Source organism: Triturus cristatus, chromosome 10, assembly GCF_964204655.1.
Source record: "Triturus cristatus chromosome 10, aTriCri1.1, whole genome shotgun sequence".
Lineage (NCBI taxonomy): Eukaryota > Metazoa > Chordata > Amphibia > Caudata > Salamandridae > Triturus > Triturus cristatus.
This window is the reverse complement of record NC_140593.1, coordinates 816,320,009-816,335,076: the sequence shown is the minus strand read 5'-3', so window position 1 is coordinate 816,335,076 and position 15,068 is coordinate 816,320,009. Positions and strand designations below refer to the sequence as shown.

At 47.4% G+C, this 15,068-nt stretch overlaps 1 protein-coding gene across 2 annotated transcripts in view; it reads right to left on the bottom strand.

Annotated features, from left to right (window-relative positions):
- Positions 1 to 15,068, bottom strand: part of PIGQ (phosphatidylinositol glycan anchor biosynthesis class Q) — a 164,169-nt gene that overhangs the window by 77,278 nt on the left and 71,823 nt on the right. Inside the window, exon 1 of one of the 2 annotated variants that reach the window (XM_085628403.1) lies at positions 12,458 to 12,599. The exons of the other annotated variant lie outside the window; for it this stretch is intronic. The gene's annotated coding sequence lies outside the window, so the exon portion shown is untranslated. Of the gene's footprint in view, positions 1 to 12,457; positions 12,600 to 15,068 lie in introns of those variants that run through there. 2 annotated transcript variants of the gene reach the window in all.

Below are 15,068 nucleotides of genomic sequence, written 5' to 3'. Positions count from 1 at the left end.
AAGGCGATATCCACGTACAATCCACAGATCAGTGATGGCGCGTCTTCACAAGAGGCTTCAAGGCGATATCCACTGACCATTGACAGATCCGGACTAGCACTTCTTCATGAGGGCATGTAAGGCGCTATCCACTTTTACTCGACAGATCAGTGCTTGCGCTTCTCCATAAGGGGCTGTAAGGCGCTATACACTTCCAATTGACAGATCAGTGCTATCGTGTCTTCATCATGAAAAAAAACATGGACTAGAAAGGAGCTAATTTAAAGGCGCAGAGGTGGTCTTGGACAGGTCGACGCTAGAGTTTCTTCGCAAGAAATAGCGCTAAGATGTGACGGGAGTTAACCACTTACAGCCTCAAGAACAGAGATAGCGCTTGGTGACAAGAAATAGAATGGAAAGGCGCTACTTTCAAGCCGTTGAACATTGGCTTTGGGTAGGGATACGGTTTTAGGAGGTCGCGAGGTACTACACCCACTTACAACCTCTGACCAGAGGTAGCAGGTAGAGCTAGGAACAGGACCCTGCCCGCTTACAGATCGGATCTAGCACGTGCTCACAAGAATCTGTACTAGAAAGGCACTACTTTCAGCTGCCAGTGGCAGGGGAGGTGGGCTTTGGAGGTACTAGGAAGAGGCGACGTATTTATTTACGACTGACAGATCACACTTAGTGCTTCTTCGGATGATCATGAACTGGAAAGGGGTTATTTTGTAGGCGCTGTGGATGCGGGCTTCGAGAAGAGTTAAGGCGAGGCGCTGAGTTCCTCACCAATTACAGACCTCCGACCATAGGAGGTGGTGAAGGGAGGCTGCAAGACATGGTTTACTTACATGCTAACAGATTACAGCTACTGATCGTTCATTACACTTGGATCAGAAAGGCGCTAGTTTCAAGGCGCTGGCAGTGAAAAGGTACAGTAGCATGAGATGTCATGAGGCAGCGAGGTCCTATTCACTTACAAGTGAAAGACCAGAGCTAGCGCTTGTTCGCAGGCACATGGGAGGCGATGCTTTCAAGGCGCTGGCAGTGAAAAGGGCCAACAACATGAGATGTCAGGAGACAGCGAGGTCCTATTCACTTACAAGTGAAAGACCAGAGCTAGCGCTTGTTCGCAGGCACATGGACGAGGAAGGCGCTGCTTTCAAGGGGTCGAAGGTGCGCTTTAGGAGGAGATGTTGGGAAGTGTCAAAGCACTGTCCATTCACAGTCAACAGGTCAGAGCTAGTGCTTCTTGAAGAGGCAGCGAGGCACTAATTCCTTACAGCCGCAAGCGCTTCTCTGTACGAGGCAGCGCTATGAGACAGCAAAGCAGGAATTGGCATCAAATGTGCACTCTGCAATGTATTGTATCTAAATGCAAATGTAAATTTTTGTTTTCAATAAACTTTTGGGTTCCTCTTGCTGTTAGTAGCAGCTTAGGACGGACCCTAACAAAATTCACCCAATACCTGCCTGGCGGTGCGAATTCTCCACGAGGTGGGGTGAACAACACTGTACAAACTGGGCATGAGGCCACTGCCTCCTGCCCTTTGACCTACCCGGCATGCCTCTGCGGCCTCACTGTAGCTCCTTGAGGTGATGATCTGGTGAACTGGCGTCTGTTCACCAGTGTCCGGTTCTGCTCTGCCTCCTGACCTTTGACCTACCCAGCATGCCTCTACGGCCCCACTGTAGCTCCTTGAGGAGAGGCTCTGGTGAGCTGGAGTCTTTTCACCAGTGTCTGGTTACGGCACGGTCCACAGATATCTGGGGCCCAGGAACCTGCTAAGGTGACTGACTGATATAGGAGGCAGCTCCCTTCACTGAGTCCCAAGGTTGCCTTTCCTAATGTATCTATAATTCAAAAGTGGCAGGCGCACCCACAGGACTGGGGGTACCCACTCAAGTCACTGGTGACCCCAGTTCTAACTGAACACAAGCGCTAAAATATGCTTTAAACTGTCCTAGATTCCCCTTCCTCATCTGACTTCTTTGTTGACGGGGGGGGTGTGAAGGCGGGAGGGGGGTGGTGGGGGGGGGGGGTTTGGGGTAGGGGCGGGGGGCGGAAAAGACAGCGGTGGCCGGGCTGAGCAACCGTCTCTTTGACTTTTAACCCGTTTGTTGACGGTGGACACAAGCTAAGCCTACCCCGGCCCGTTGGAGCCAGGGGCGACGCCCTTGTTTGTTGCCATGCTTTCTCCTGTTGAAAACCTTAATAAAAATACTTAAACCTAAACTGTCCTAGAATGAGGGTAACACCCTCCAGTCTGGGGTGTGAAGGCAGTCTGCCTCCTGGCCCCCTGTGGACACCCCCGAGGCACAGGTAAGCGACAGATGGTAAAGGCACAACCCTCATGCTAGCCTCACTTCCCCTTGGGCAGCCGGGTTGAGGCAGCTTGGCGAGTCCAAGGAGGCTCGGCTCATCTGTCCTCACACAGGTGCTCCAGGCAGGTGAGCGTTCAGCAGGCCTAACAGAAGCAGGTCACTCCTCTTAGCAGGTGCAGTCCAGCTCGACAGCAGGCACCAAGACCCCCATCCCCCCTCCTCAGCAGCAGGGCGGCTACCGTATGGCCGTGTCTTCTCACCCACTCTGGCGTACAGGCTTCCTCAGGGCCAACACCACAAACAGATGGATTTATAATGGTCTGATATGTTCAGCATTTCGTTCATCATCCTTTTGTGTTGCTACATCTAAATTAGGCAGGCGGACATATAGACAAACATCCGACAGCCCTTACTCCATCGGATTTATACCATGACCGAGACGTAATAGTCTATGCCATAGTCAAACTATGGCACACCCAAATTTAACCCTAGTCTTGGCAGGGTGTGGACTCCACACCGCCAAGATGTGAATCAGACCCTAAGAAGTCTCAAACCTATAACCCTCTGGTGCTCGGCAGGACGTCAGGGCCAACAAGAAGGTCTCCAATAATCAAGAGCTTGTAGGCTCCTCCAATCACAGATGAACATTGGTGTCCTGTTGCTGACCATACTTCTCACACATACACATACAATGTCCATGCTCCAGCCATGACAATGGCCAGAAACCTGCTCTGGGGACTGAACAGAATTCTTACAGCTGTACATGGGAGACCCTAGGCAGAGTTAGGGGTGCGGGATGCGCTTCAGCAAGCCCAAAATAAAGATGTTAGGGTCCAGAAGGTGAATGGGCAATGAAGCTGCCTATACATTTTGTTACAATTGCCGTCTTCAGAACCAGTGGCCAAAGGTCAGGATGGCTGTTGATAGACTGCCGCTTATTCTTTAGACCTAGACAGTGGGGTTTACTGTCTTTTCTCCGACTACAAAGTGGGAGGATATTATTGTAAAGTGAACTATGGGTCAGTCTTTCTGAGACAGAGAATGTGAAAGGGAAGGCTCCAAGATGTCAATTTGTTTCTAACACACAACACAAGTTAAATCCTTGTAAATTACCTGTACACATATTTCAAACTATAGCAGCAGTTAAGAAAGCATACGTGAAGCTCATTTTTAGGTCCAGCGCAGCGCATGCGCTGCTCTATGGGGAGGCTTCTTGTAAGCACTACAAATTTCCCACAGACTTCTCCGTGGGATTTAGTTAACTCCCACAGATTTCATTGGCCATAGCGTGTCTTTCAAAAAAGAAAGCACGCAAATGGCCGAAGGCGTGTGTTTGTCCCACCTTTTGTTGAAATGTTCCCTCCCATGCCTATGGGTCTCGGGAGCGAGTATTGTCGCAGCTGCATTCTTTACATGGTGCAATCTGTTATGTATCATGTTACAAATTCTGTCCATCAATTGTTCTTTTTGTTTTGAAATAATGCCACTTTCAGTGGTTAATTTGTTTAAAAAAAATAAAAAAAAAAAAATAAAAAAAATGTGCTGGCGCTCGTTAGGAGGCAGCTTGCAACAAAACATTTCTCTTGTTAGCGCTGCTTAAAACAGAACCAGCTACTATCCATGAAATTCGGGAGAGGGTGTGGCGTAATGGTCAGAGCTACTGACCTTGGAGCTGGGGAACCAGGTTCGAGTCTAGGAGTCAGCTCAACATCCTGTGATTCTGGGCAAATCACTTAATCACCCTGGGTCTACCATAAATGAATGTATCTTTACCTGGTGCTCGTGAGAAGCGCCAGAGTTGATGATTAATTGCCGGTGCTGAGCATCAAAAACCACCAGTTCAAATGAAAAGCAATAGTTACACATTTTAACTTTCCTCGGTTCATATGGACTTTAAAAAAAGAAAAAAAACTTGTACGATTAGTCGAAGATGTGAAGTGTGTGGGCATGCCAGTGGGGGATAATGTACTGCACTCAGTGGTCGAAGTGGGCGGGAACGGCAGGGCACGGCGTGCCCCTACTTCTTTCATTCTATACATTCCGTTCCCCTACTTTTTTTTATTTTGAACATGCGTCCCTGAACCTCAAGAAATAATATCCAAGGCCTGCAGAGAAGGCTTGGCATTAGTGGCTGTTCGGGGACGGACGGGGAGCAGAGAAGGAAAAGGACTCTGTCTCTTGCTTCCTGCTCAGACAAGACAAGGAAGATGTCTGCTTCTGCTGTGCCGCTGGCAGCCACTTCCCCTCTCTTTCTTACTCTTATTCCCTCTCTGTCTCCAACGCCTCCTCACTTACCGAAAACCGTGACTCAAGAAATGGTTCTCACCCTCTCTTTCTTCCTGTTGTTCATTTGTTCCCCTGTAAAAATGGATGCAAAAAAGAAATGCACTTTTGCTGGAAATGCCGTTTTTGAAATGTTTCTATTCCAACGTGCAGCCTTGGAAATAAACGGTTCAAAATATGAAAATAAATAACTAAAAGCAAGATAGAGTGTTCTTAAAGTGGCCAGATTGGTTTTATTCACACCCAAACACATTAGCGTCACTTTACAGAGTATGCCAGTGAAGCGCTACTTTTGTTTTCTTGTCTTTCTTTGAACAGCATTGTTTTCCCCTGGTGGGGAAGTGCACCATTCCTGGAGGTACTGCAATACCTGGTTGATGGGAGGATTGGAAAACAAAATGTGTACGGTGGCTTTGTGTTCACTAATTTGGTCTTTTTAAACCATACTGCTAACGTTTTGTACGCATATGAGCAGTGGACATCGAAATGGGTCATTTCTGGGCCCTGTATTTATGTCCTTAACTTTTCGGGCAAAAATACTCGTTGATTTTTGAATAATGACTGTAAAAGCGTTAAGTTCACTATGTTGTTCCTGCTTACATTTCACATGCTTTATATAATATTTCATACCCTATGAGTGTTTGCTCTTTCCAGGATGTTGTTACTTTTTCTTTTAGGCAGCATATTGCTCTTGCCTAGTGTGTAATTTAAATTGAGTTGCATCCAGTTGTTTATAGCAGGTCAAATTGGATTGTAGTTGAAGGCAGTGTGAATTTCTCTCAGTGCGGCAGTATGGTGTTCAGAGAGGGAGCGGATGTAGCACTGGGGGCAGAGCTGCCGAATTTAGAACTAGGGAACCAGGTTCAGCCTTCATGACCAGTCCACCAGACCACTCTCCTGAGGGAGCACATTCCCATGCTAGACCTTAGAAGGACCTGAAAAGCCCTGGTGTCTTAGCCCTAGCAGGTGGACCATAGCAGTGGCAAATGTGGGTTCACCTTGAAGGCTTGCCCACCACAATAAATACTGAAGTTCACCTCCAGTCTTGTGGGCAGGCCTACGAAGTAGCAGACCCTAGAGCAACAGTGACTCAGTCACTGAGGTCACAGGAGCCCTGAGAAGAGCTGGCTCCAGGGCGGTGCGACCGGTGTGACCGCAACGGGCGCTGACTTTGAGTGGGGGCGTCGTATATTATGGTTTTAAAAGCACTTGCTGCCTCCTTCCTGGCCTCCAGCAATTTTCTGCAATAATAAAAATGTCACGATAACTCCGGTGAATAAACTTCTTCCTAGAGAGAGATCAGAGTTTTGTATAGTGGACGTTTTGACTCATGGAAAGATAGCGCAGAGGGTTAATGTGCCTGCTGCAAAGAAAATGTACCATGCCTATCACAAAGTGCACATATTGCAAATAGGTCAGTGGGTTACTGCTTTTGTCAGTAAGATCCTTTTGCTACTTGCAGTTTATAAGTTAAAATCCTAACAAAGAACAGTGAGCTATTAACTTTCATCTAAGAGCTGCAAACAAACTGCAAGGTATAAACTAGAGCTTTATATTTTTTCCCCTAAGCCTTTGATTATCCTAATGTCGCAAAAGTGTTCATTTGGATAGAAATCAATAATGATTATTAAAGTGAACCCCCAATCATGGTATTAAGTTTTAAATTCTGAGTTTGTGTTTCTCCAGATCAATCACTATTAAACTATACGACCTATTAGTATGGTTGTCTTGTGACTTCTACACCCTGTAGTCTTTTGGAACATTTCCTTAACAGTGATTTACACACGTAAAATTGATTGTCTCTGTGTATATTGCTGACGACAGAAACTCCATGGCTCAGAAACAAATGGCTTGTGCTTCCACTTTTAAGCATATTTGGGACATTCTGTGTTTAGAAACATATCCCACTTTGTGATTTTATTTTATTGTCAATAACTCATATTAATTGTTAAATAATCATGTGTATCCATTGGTTGAATTAAATTACATAATAGGCTGTAACTGGTCAGTGAAATGCCAAACAAATACTAAAGATTGGGATGTTTTGCGCATCCTGGCCACACCTCTAACTCCGCCCACTGATCCAATCCTCAGGTTATTCCCGCCCTCCGATTCTCCGCCCACAGTTCCCCTACTTTTTTTTCCCACTTCGACCACTGACTGCACTGCTAAACACATAAGGTCCCAAAGGCGAGACCTATTGGCTATGCCACTGCTTGTTAGGTCTCTGCTCTAAACGGCACGCATGCGCTGTCTCGAGCAGAGACATGCTGTCTCCCTAGGCCCTCCCATAACCTTCCCATTTCATGGCACCGTCGTCGCTCTATGTTTTGTTCTCCCCATTTGTTAAGGGCATGCATACTTCATGCCTCTTCTGGTGTTGAGCCTGCCCCAAGAGTACCAGCCAACTACTGTTAACACATACACAGCAGCCATTTTCATCCATTGTCCCGAGTTTACTTTTTTATTTTTGGAAATGGGGTCCCAAGGGGAACGGTGCACGAGCAACTGTCCCCTTGGGAAATTTCGCGCGGTGGAACAGTCCACAAAGCGCGTGAGGGCTCTAGGCAGGGGGCGGGGCTTAGCAGCACGAGCAGAGCAGGCAGCAATTAGGGAAAACGGTGGTTTTTTCTGTGAGGAGATCGGGAGGCTGTTGTTTTTGTGACCCACCCACCCTATAAGAATACAATAAATAAAAAATATATATAAGTCACGATAGGTCAGGTAGCAATTTCCTGGGTCGCTGATTTTCCTTTGGGGGCGTTTTTTCTTGGGGGTTGGATGGTCTGGAGCGGGCTTATCCTTCCCTCTGGGGTGGAGGAGGGGCGTTGGAAAGGTTGATTGGGATTGTGCATTTCATGGGGTATTTTTGATGAGAAGTCTTGTGGGGAATATTTGGTTGGATAGCAAAAAGTTCCAAGAGTAATGACAATGGGGTTTTTGTTCCAAGAATGTTTTTTGTAGCAAGATTCTAATTTATGTTGCCTGGACTAATAAAGTGACCTTTTATGCTAAGTGCAAATATTTGGTGTGGTTGTTCTTATTGCGCGATAGGTGACCAGTTCAGTCACACGTTAGGAGCGCTGGTGTTTTAGATAATGACTAGCACCTTTTTTTTTTTTGTTAACCTGTGACGATGCCTGGTTAAACTTGTAGCAGTTGCATGTGAAAACGGCAAGTAGGCAGCAGTGTTTCCATTACATTGAATTAAACATTTTGAAGCCTCGCTGTAGGTATCTAGACTTTTTCCTTAGCTAAAAAATAGGGTAAAATTAGGTCAGACCTACAAAATAAGGATCATTTAACAGTTCAAATATCTGAAAAAGAATCCTTTTGATTGTTGTTTGGCAAGCGAGAATGCAGAAGTGTTAAACGTGGAGAACACTTTCTCGTGGAGTGAAGATCGGTTGAGTAGCTTGTCCTATACCGACATCTAGTGACCAAATTGCAGCACTTAGCGCTTTGCCTTTTCTGTGCTGGTTTTAAAAATTGGATGCATATATCACAACTGATCACTAGTTTGCAGCCTGAACCAACACCTCTGCATACAACTGCTTTGTAAATGTATTTTTCTAGACTTGCAATAAAGCCCTATCTAATACGTAAATGCATGCAATTGAGAGTTTTTTTTATAAATTCTAAAATAATAGCAAATACATTCTCCAAGTGAAAAAAAGATATTTTAAGAATACATGTACATCAGAAACCGACCTTTCAGACACTGTCCGGTTTACCTCTTGATGGTGTTGCAGTGGCTGTTTTCCCCACTTCAAAGTTAATTTACTTTAATGTTGACTTGCATACAATGTCTTAAAACATATAAACTAGAAATATAAAAATGTAATACTTTGTATTTGTTCTATAAGAAGGCGGCCGGAAGACAGTAAAGACTATGCTGGACCACATCCAGAGAATAGACAGTAGACCAAGGGTCTTCAAACGGAGCCACAAGTGACGGCGAGGGGGAGGGGGGAGGGGGGGGGGGGGGTTGGGGGGCAGGCTCTGACCAAAAGAAGCATTATGCTGATAGCAGTGCTTTGTTTTAAGCGGGGAAATAAGTGAGTGGCAGTAATTGCTCTGTAATGGGCCATCACTAACATATTTTGCCATTGATACCCTAGTCAGCGGTACTCAAAGTACGGCCCGCGGGCCAATTGCGGCCCGCCAGCCCTTTCCATGCGGCCCTCGTGTGAAACAACAGACAGTTGGTTGGCAATCAACTGCAATTCCGCCTGTTGGTAATCCTCGGGGGCCGCATTCACTGGGTAAGGGATGAAAGAGGCATGCGCAAAACCAGTGCCTCGCAAGCAGAGGCGCAACTAGAGCCAAATTTCGGCGGGGGGGGGGGGCTTGAATCTTTAAGCTATAGGCAGAGTGGAGCTGATTTCGGGAGAGGGGGGGCTGAATCTTTAAGCAATAAGCAGAGTGGCGCTGCAGGGCCTCTTAGAAGGGGTGAAACAGCGAGGCATCATTAACATGCAAATGGTCTTTTAAAGACCTGTGAAGTGCTCTGGTGCGGCTGTGGCCCGGGAAGCTGTCTCATCCCGAGCTGCCACACAGGTGGTTAAATGATTGTATATAGATATTCCTTCTTGCCACATACTGCTCCAAGCAAAGATGTGAATAAACATGAGAAATGACGCATAGTTTAATTGTCCACTGATGTTGCTGGACTGTGCTTGTTTTCCATTTTCCAAAAATAAATGACAGTAAAATATTTTTAACGTACGTTTGGCCCATATTCAGGGGGCTTGTATTTGTGGGCTGGCAACTGCCAAAGATCACCGATGACGCCAAAAATCAGCACACAGAATCTAACCTTCAACCAGTTACCACTTACAGGTCAGCATGGCCTGTAGAACTTGGTGGGTTTTAGAATGGGTGCATGTTTAATTTTCGTCACAAGGACAATGAGTTCTCAGACAGAGAGCGGCAGAGAGATGTAGAAGAGGGAGGGAGAGAGGGAGCGAGACAGAGGGGGGAGACAGAGAGAGGGAACAGAGGGAGAGAGAGAGGGGGAGACAGCGAGAGAGAGAGAGAGAGGGGGAGAGAGAGAGGGAGAGAGAGAGACAGGGAGAGAGAGAGAGAGGGAGAGACAGGGAGAGAGAGAGAGAGGGAGAGACAGGGAGGGAGAGACAGGGAGAGAGAGAGAGAGGGAGAGACAGGGAGAGAGAGAGAGAGGGAGAGACAGGGAGAGAGAGAGAGAGGGAGAGACAGGGAGAGAGAGAGAGAGGGAGAGACAGGGAGAGAGAGAGAGAGAGAGAGAGAGAGAGAGAGAGGGAGAGAGGGAGAGAGAGAGAGAGACAGGGAGAGAGAGAGAGGGAGAGACAGGGAGAAAGAGGGGGAGACAGGGAGAAAGAGGGGGAGACAGGGAGAAAGAGGGGGAGACAGGGAGAAAGAGGGGGAGACAGGGAGAAAGAGGGGGAGACAGGGAGAAAGAGGGGGAGACAGGGAGAAAGAGGGGGAGACAGGGAGAAAGAGGGGGAGACAGGGAGAAAGAGGGGGAGACAGGGAGAAAGAGGGGGAGACAGGGAGAAAGAGGGGGAGACAGGGAGAAAGAGGGGGAGACAGGGAGAAAGAGGGGGAGAGACAGAGGGAGGAAGAGGGAGGGGGAGATAGAGAGGGGGAGACAGAGAGATGGGGAGACAGGGAGGGAGGGAGACAAAGGGACACAGACAGAGGGAGACAGAGAGAGACCGGGAGAGAGAGAGGGAGACCGGGAGAGAGAGAGTCCTTGTTTGGCAGTATGTCGTATGACCAAATGGGCTGCTCTCTATGAGACAGCACGTTGCGTACGATATACTGCCAAACAAGGACTCGGGGAACTTTCATTCGCATACTACTGACTGTGTGAGCCTCTGAGGAAGAGAGTCATCGAAACGCGTCGGGCTCAGTCAGGTGTGAATAATTACAGGCAAGCGCGACGAACCATACCTAATAAAACCTTGTGGGGAAAAGCAGCTTGTGTTCAAGTGCGGTTCTTCTGATGGACAAATCCCCAATGAACTGTATACATATGCGTGTGTGTATGCTGGGTCTGGCGGCTCAGTGGACGAATGCGTCCGCTGCAGGGGTCTGTGTTCAACCTCATGGTCAGTTTTTTTTGTTGCTCTAGTCCCGCCCCCTCCACCACTGACCCCACCCCCACCGGTGCAGCCCTCGGCCACAAACCACACTGTAAATTTGGCCCCCGAGAGAAAGTTTGTGAGTACCCCTTTCCTAGCTGGAAGTATGTGTCAACAAGCATTTGAAATGCAATAGGTCTTGCCTTTTACGAGAGTTTGCACTGTTGGCATTGTAAATAACAATGCCTTTTATTTATTTAAAAACAGATCAATAAAAGGCATTGTCATTTACAAGGTCAATAAGCTTTAACTCTCGCAAATGCGAGACCTATTGCATTGCAAATTCGTTAGAACAGAGAGTGTCCTGCCTTTTCCTGCTGGAAAGAGCAGGCAGGATAAAGCTTTTTGAGAAAATAGTGCTTGGAGACTGTAATTAAAGCCTACCGAGCAACAACAAACGAAACAGGAGGTATCCTCATTGGAGGTGACAAAATGGAAAAAGGTGGTACTAAGGGGGGCCTACTAAGCCTATTGACTAATGAAAAGCCACAGTTTAAAATGACACAAGCCAATGAAAAAACAGGGCAGAGAGTGGGGGGGGAGCTTTACGTCCATAACTTAATGCAGCCTTGCAGAGCAGCGCATGCGTTGCCCAGGCAAGACATAAAAAGGAAAGGGCTCCAAATATTCTTCAAAAAACCCACTTCTAATAGTCGCCCCATTTTTTATAGTCACACTGTGGATACATTTACATGTTAGAAAGGCCTGCCTGACCAGAACAGTATATTTGGCAATTATGCATGTGGTTGTTTTTTTTTTTAAACTGTAACAATGTACATTCAATGTTTGAATAGGTTCTGTGTTTAAATAATGAGACATTTAAACATTGTCAACTTAATAGAATAATTAGGGGGGGCTGGGGGTTCGTTGAATGTTATTTTTTCACTGGGGAAGCGCGGCATTAAAAAGACTGAAGACCACTGCAGTAGACTGATCCTATGCCCAACGCAGCCTAAAGACTAATGGTGACCTCGAGGTCTGGCACGCTTCATGGTGCTTTCCTGGGCCATCAGTTTTTATCTTCCCAAATCGGAAGTCATTGCACCTTCAAGAACAGTCACAGAGAAGAGGGACAACCACAGAAAGGAAAGAGAAAATTGTCCATTCGTATGGGTGAGCGATCCGCCGATGAGAACCCTTTCGGTCAGGCGCAGATCACACACAAGCATCTTAGAGATGAGACCCTGTCTATAAAGACCATTATACTAAAACACCACTTCCAAAGGGACTTGTCAGTTATCTCATCGAAACAAAGGCGTTCACTCTACACATAATACATGCGCTAATGAAAGACTGGCTGCATTTAAAAATACTCTAACTTTGTAGCTAGGGCACTTTACATAGAAAACCCAGTTCGCCATTTTTTATTTTTTGCAGTTTTATATAGCGCGAACTCGACTCGAAGGTATCAGAGCGCTTTCAGTTGCATTGCAGACGGACACATTCATTTCAGGCACGGGGACATTAAGAGATTGCCTAGACTCAAAGGATGTTAAGTCTCCCGCCAGACTCGAACATTTGTGCGGGCATTCTTCAAATTCTCCTGTGTGTCCCATTTTGTATTTAATACTTGGGGTTTAACATATTCCTTTATTTTAAGCACTTCGGGGAACGTGTTCAGTCCACCGCTACATAAGTAGTGTTCTGGCTGCCCTGAACCCTGGCAGAAATGGTTACTTTACCAAGCTAACAATCTTATTAAATGCAATCTTCCAGATTCAGTTGACCGCCCGTTCGCTACTTACACGGATCGCCCCCTGAGTCAACCTAGTGTCCGTCTCGCATTGCTGATCTCGTTACAGATGTCATCTTCGGCATGGAATCTTCCGGGTCGCATAACACAACAATTTCATGACTGAACATACTCTGGGAATCGTCTATTAGTAGGAGGTACTGTTAATGTGTAAGGTGACCTAGGATTGGAGCTTTGGGAACATTTGAGCCAATCATACTGCGCTTAACGGAATTTGGGAGTGCTGATTGGCTATGGGGTCTGCACATGTCTTTGTACGAGCCCGCCTCTTTTCGGTCGATGGTTGCCGCCCCCTTTGGCGCGTGTTTTGCTGTCTGGAGGTCAGTCTGAGGTGAGTTAATCACAGAGTAATCAGAGTAGTTCGTAGTTGCAGCAGTCTACTATGAGAGGGGGAGGGAAAAGTAGGCAGCCGCGGTAACAAGGTTTCCAGAAGGTGAGATTGAGCGATGATTGACCTTGTTTTGGCCTCAGTGGTGTAATTAGGAAGCATTTACTCAAGGAACCCTGAAATTGGGGGGCCAGGTATAGCAGAGGAATGGGAGTGGAGCCAGGAGGGCTGTAGCTTGAAAAGCAGATTCGGACTGTCAACTTTTACATTTATGTTGAAAAAAAATCTGCTCAAATAAATGACAACACGGACGTGCTAGAGTATATAATTGTCAAAAGAGGCTACATTTTCATTTTAAAATATATTGCGGAGTTAGACACCTGCTGCAGAGATCATTGTATGCCAACCACTTTTGAGGAGTATATATTAGCGCTAACCTAAAAAATCTAGGTGAGCAGAGTTCTGAGAGAGTTCTGTGTTTTGTCCAATAACAGTATTGAGTCATAAAGCAGCCCCTGCCAGCTGCCATCCTCAGATCATCTAGAACAGATACCAATGCAGTCTCTATCTAGGCATGGGGCGTAACCGGACTGAGCTGGACCCAGTAGCTCATTGCTCTCAAGATGGCTTACTAGAATGAAGTTTACAAATATTTCTAGCATTTTCACTGAAATTGAGAGGAGTGAGATAGGTCGATAGTTGCTAAGAATATTCAAGCCTGCTGTTTCTTCAGAAGGTGGTCTCACACATGCTTTTTTCCAGTCACATAGAACTACTTTCTGGGATAAAGATGCATTACATGTAGGGGGGTGCCGTCTTTCATTACCACATCGCGCTGTGCCTTACCTGCGCCTGGAAAACGCCGAACTGCTGCTGCCTGGACGGGGTGCCCACGCTGTGTGTCTCCCCCGCCGCCTCCACGACATCGTAGGCCGCCGTTGGGGGAGACTACAGCTCCCGTGAATCACCGCTGCCCCGCCCACTTCCTGGTGTTAGCGCGACCGGAGGCGCTTCAAAAGCCGCGGCTCCCTCGGTGGAGCGGGGGGTGCCGTCTTTCATTACCACATCGCGCTGTGCCTTACCTGCGCCTGGAAAACGCCGAACTGCTGCTGCCTGGACGGGGTGCCCACGCTGTGTGTCTCCCCCGCCGCCTCCACGACATCGTAGGCCGCCGTTGGGGGAGACTACAGCTCCCGTGAATCACCGCTGCCCCGCCCACTTCCTGGTGTTAGCGCGACCGGAGGCGCTTCAAAAGCCGCGGCTCCCTCGGTGGAGCGGGGGGTGCCGTCTTTCATTACCACATCGCGCTGTGCCTTACCTGCGCCTGGAAAACGCCGAACTGCTGCTGCCTGGACGGGGTGCCCACGCTGTGTGTCTCCCCTGCCGCCTCCACGACATCGTAGGCCGCCGTTGGGGTAGACTACAGCTCCCGTGAATCACCGCTGCCCCGCCCACTTCCTGGTGTTAGCGCGACCGGAGGCGCTTCAAAAGCCGCGGCTCCCTCCGCGTCGCGGGACGCACGCGGGCGGCGCCGGGCTGAGCCCGGGCAGAGGGCGGGCCGTCTGTGGCCGTCTGAGGCCGGGCCGGGCCACCTTCCTAACATTTACCACTCAATATTTATAACATCTCATGGTATCACCTAACAGACGTTTTAAATGTTTATTTTGTAAACATTGCATCTGACCATAACCAGGCTTGTGTCCTCATTGTTAGTATAACCGCTTTGACCTAACTTTGCCCATTATTGTACATAATTTGAGGTCTGAGGTTGGTGTTAATTTGGTTACTTGTATATCTAAAGATGACCCTAAGATCTGGCAAAGAGAGGCAAGTCCAGGTCTCCACCTCTAATGGCACTTTTACGGGTACAATTGACCAGTTTTTTAAACGCTCTACTGCCATACTGGAGAAAGAAATCGCTCTAGTTGAAAAACGTCTTTCACTAGATATAATTACAGGCAAGCGATCCTCTCTTGGGAAAATTAATGAGGCAGTCTCCCCCATTCCGCTTTCCCTTTTAGACACTGATAGCAATGATGTTAATACAGATTTAGTGCTTGTAACTGTTCCTGAGACCCAAACTGTGGAGTTAGCGGGGACGGGTCAAGATAGCTCATATACCACTGCACATGATAATATGCTAAATGGAGGGACTACTTTTTTTTTTAGACCAGCCTGGAGAGAAATCAGGTCTCTCGGACTCACCTAATCTTAATATCAGTAAGGAGCAAGTGACTTCCCCTCCCCTTTCACAACTTCTACCCTCACAGAACCC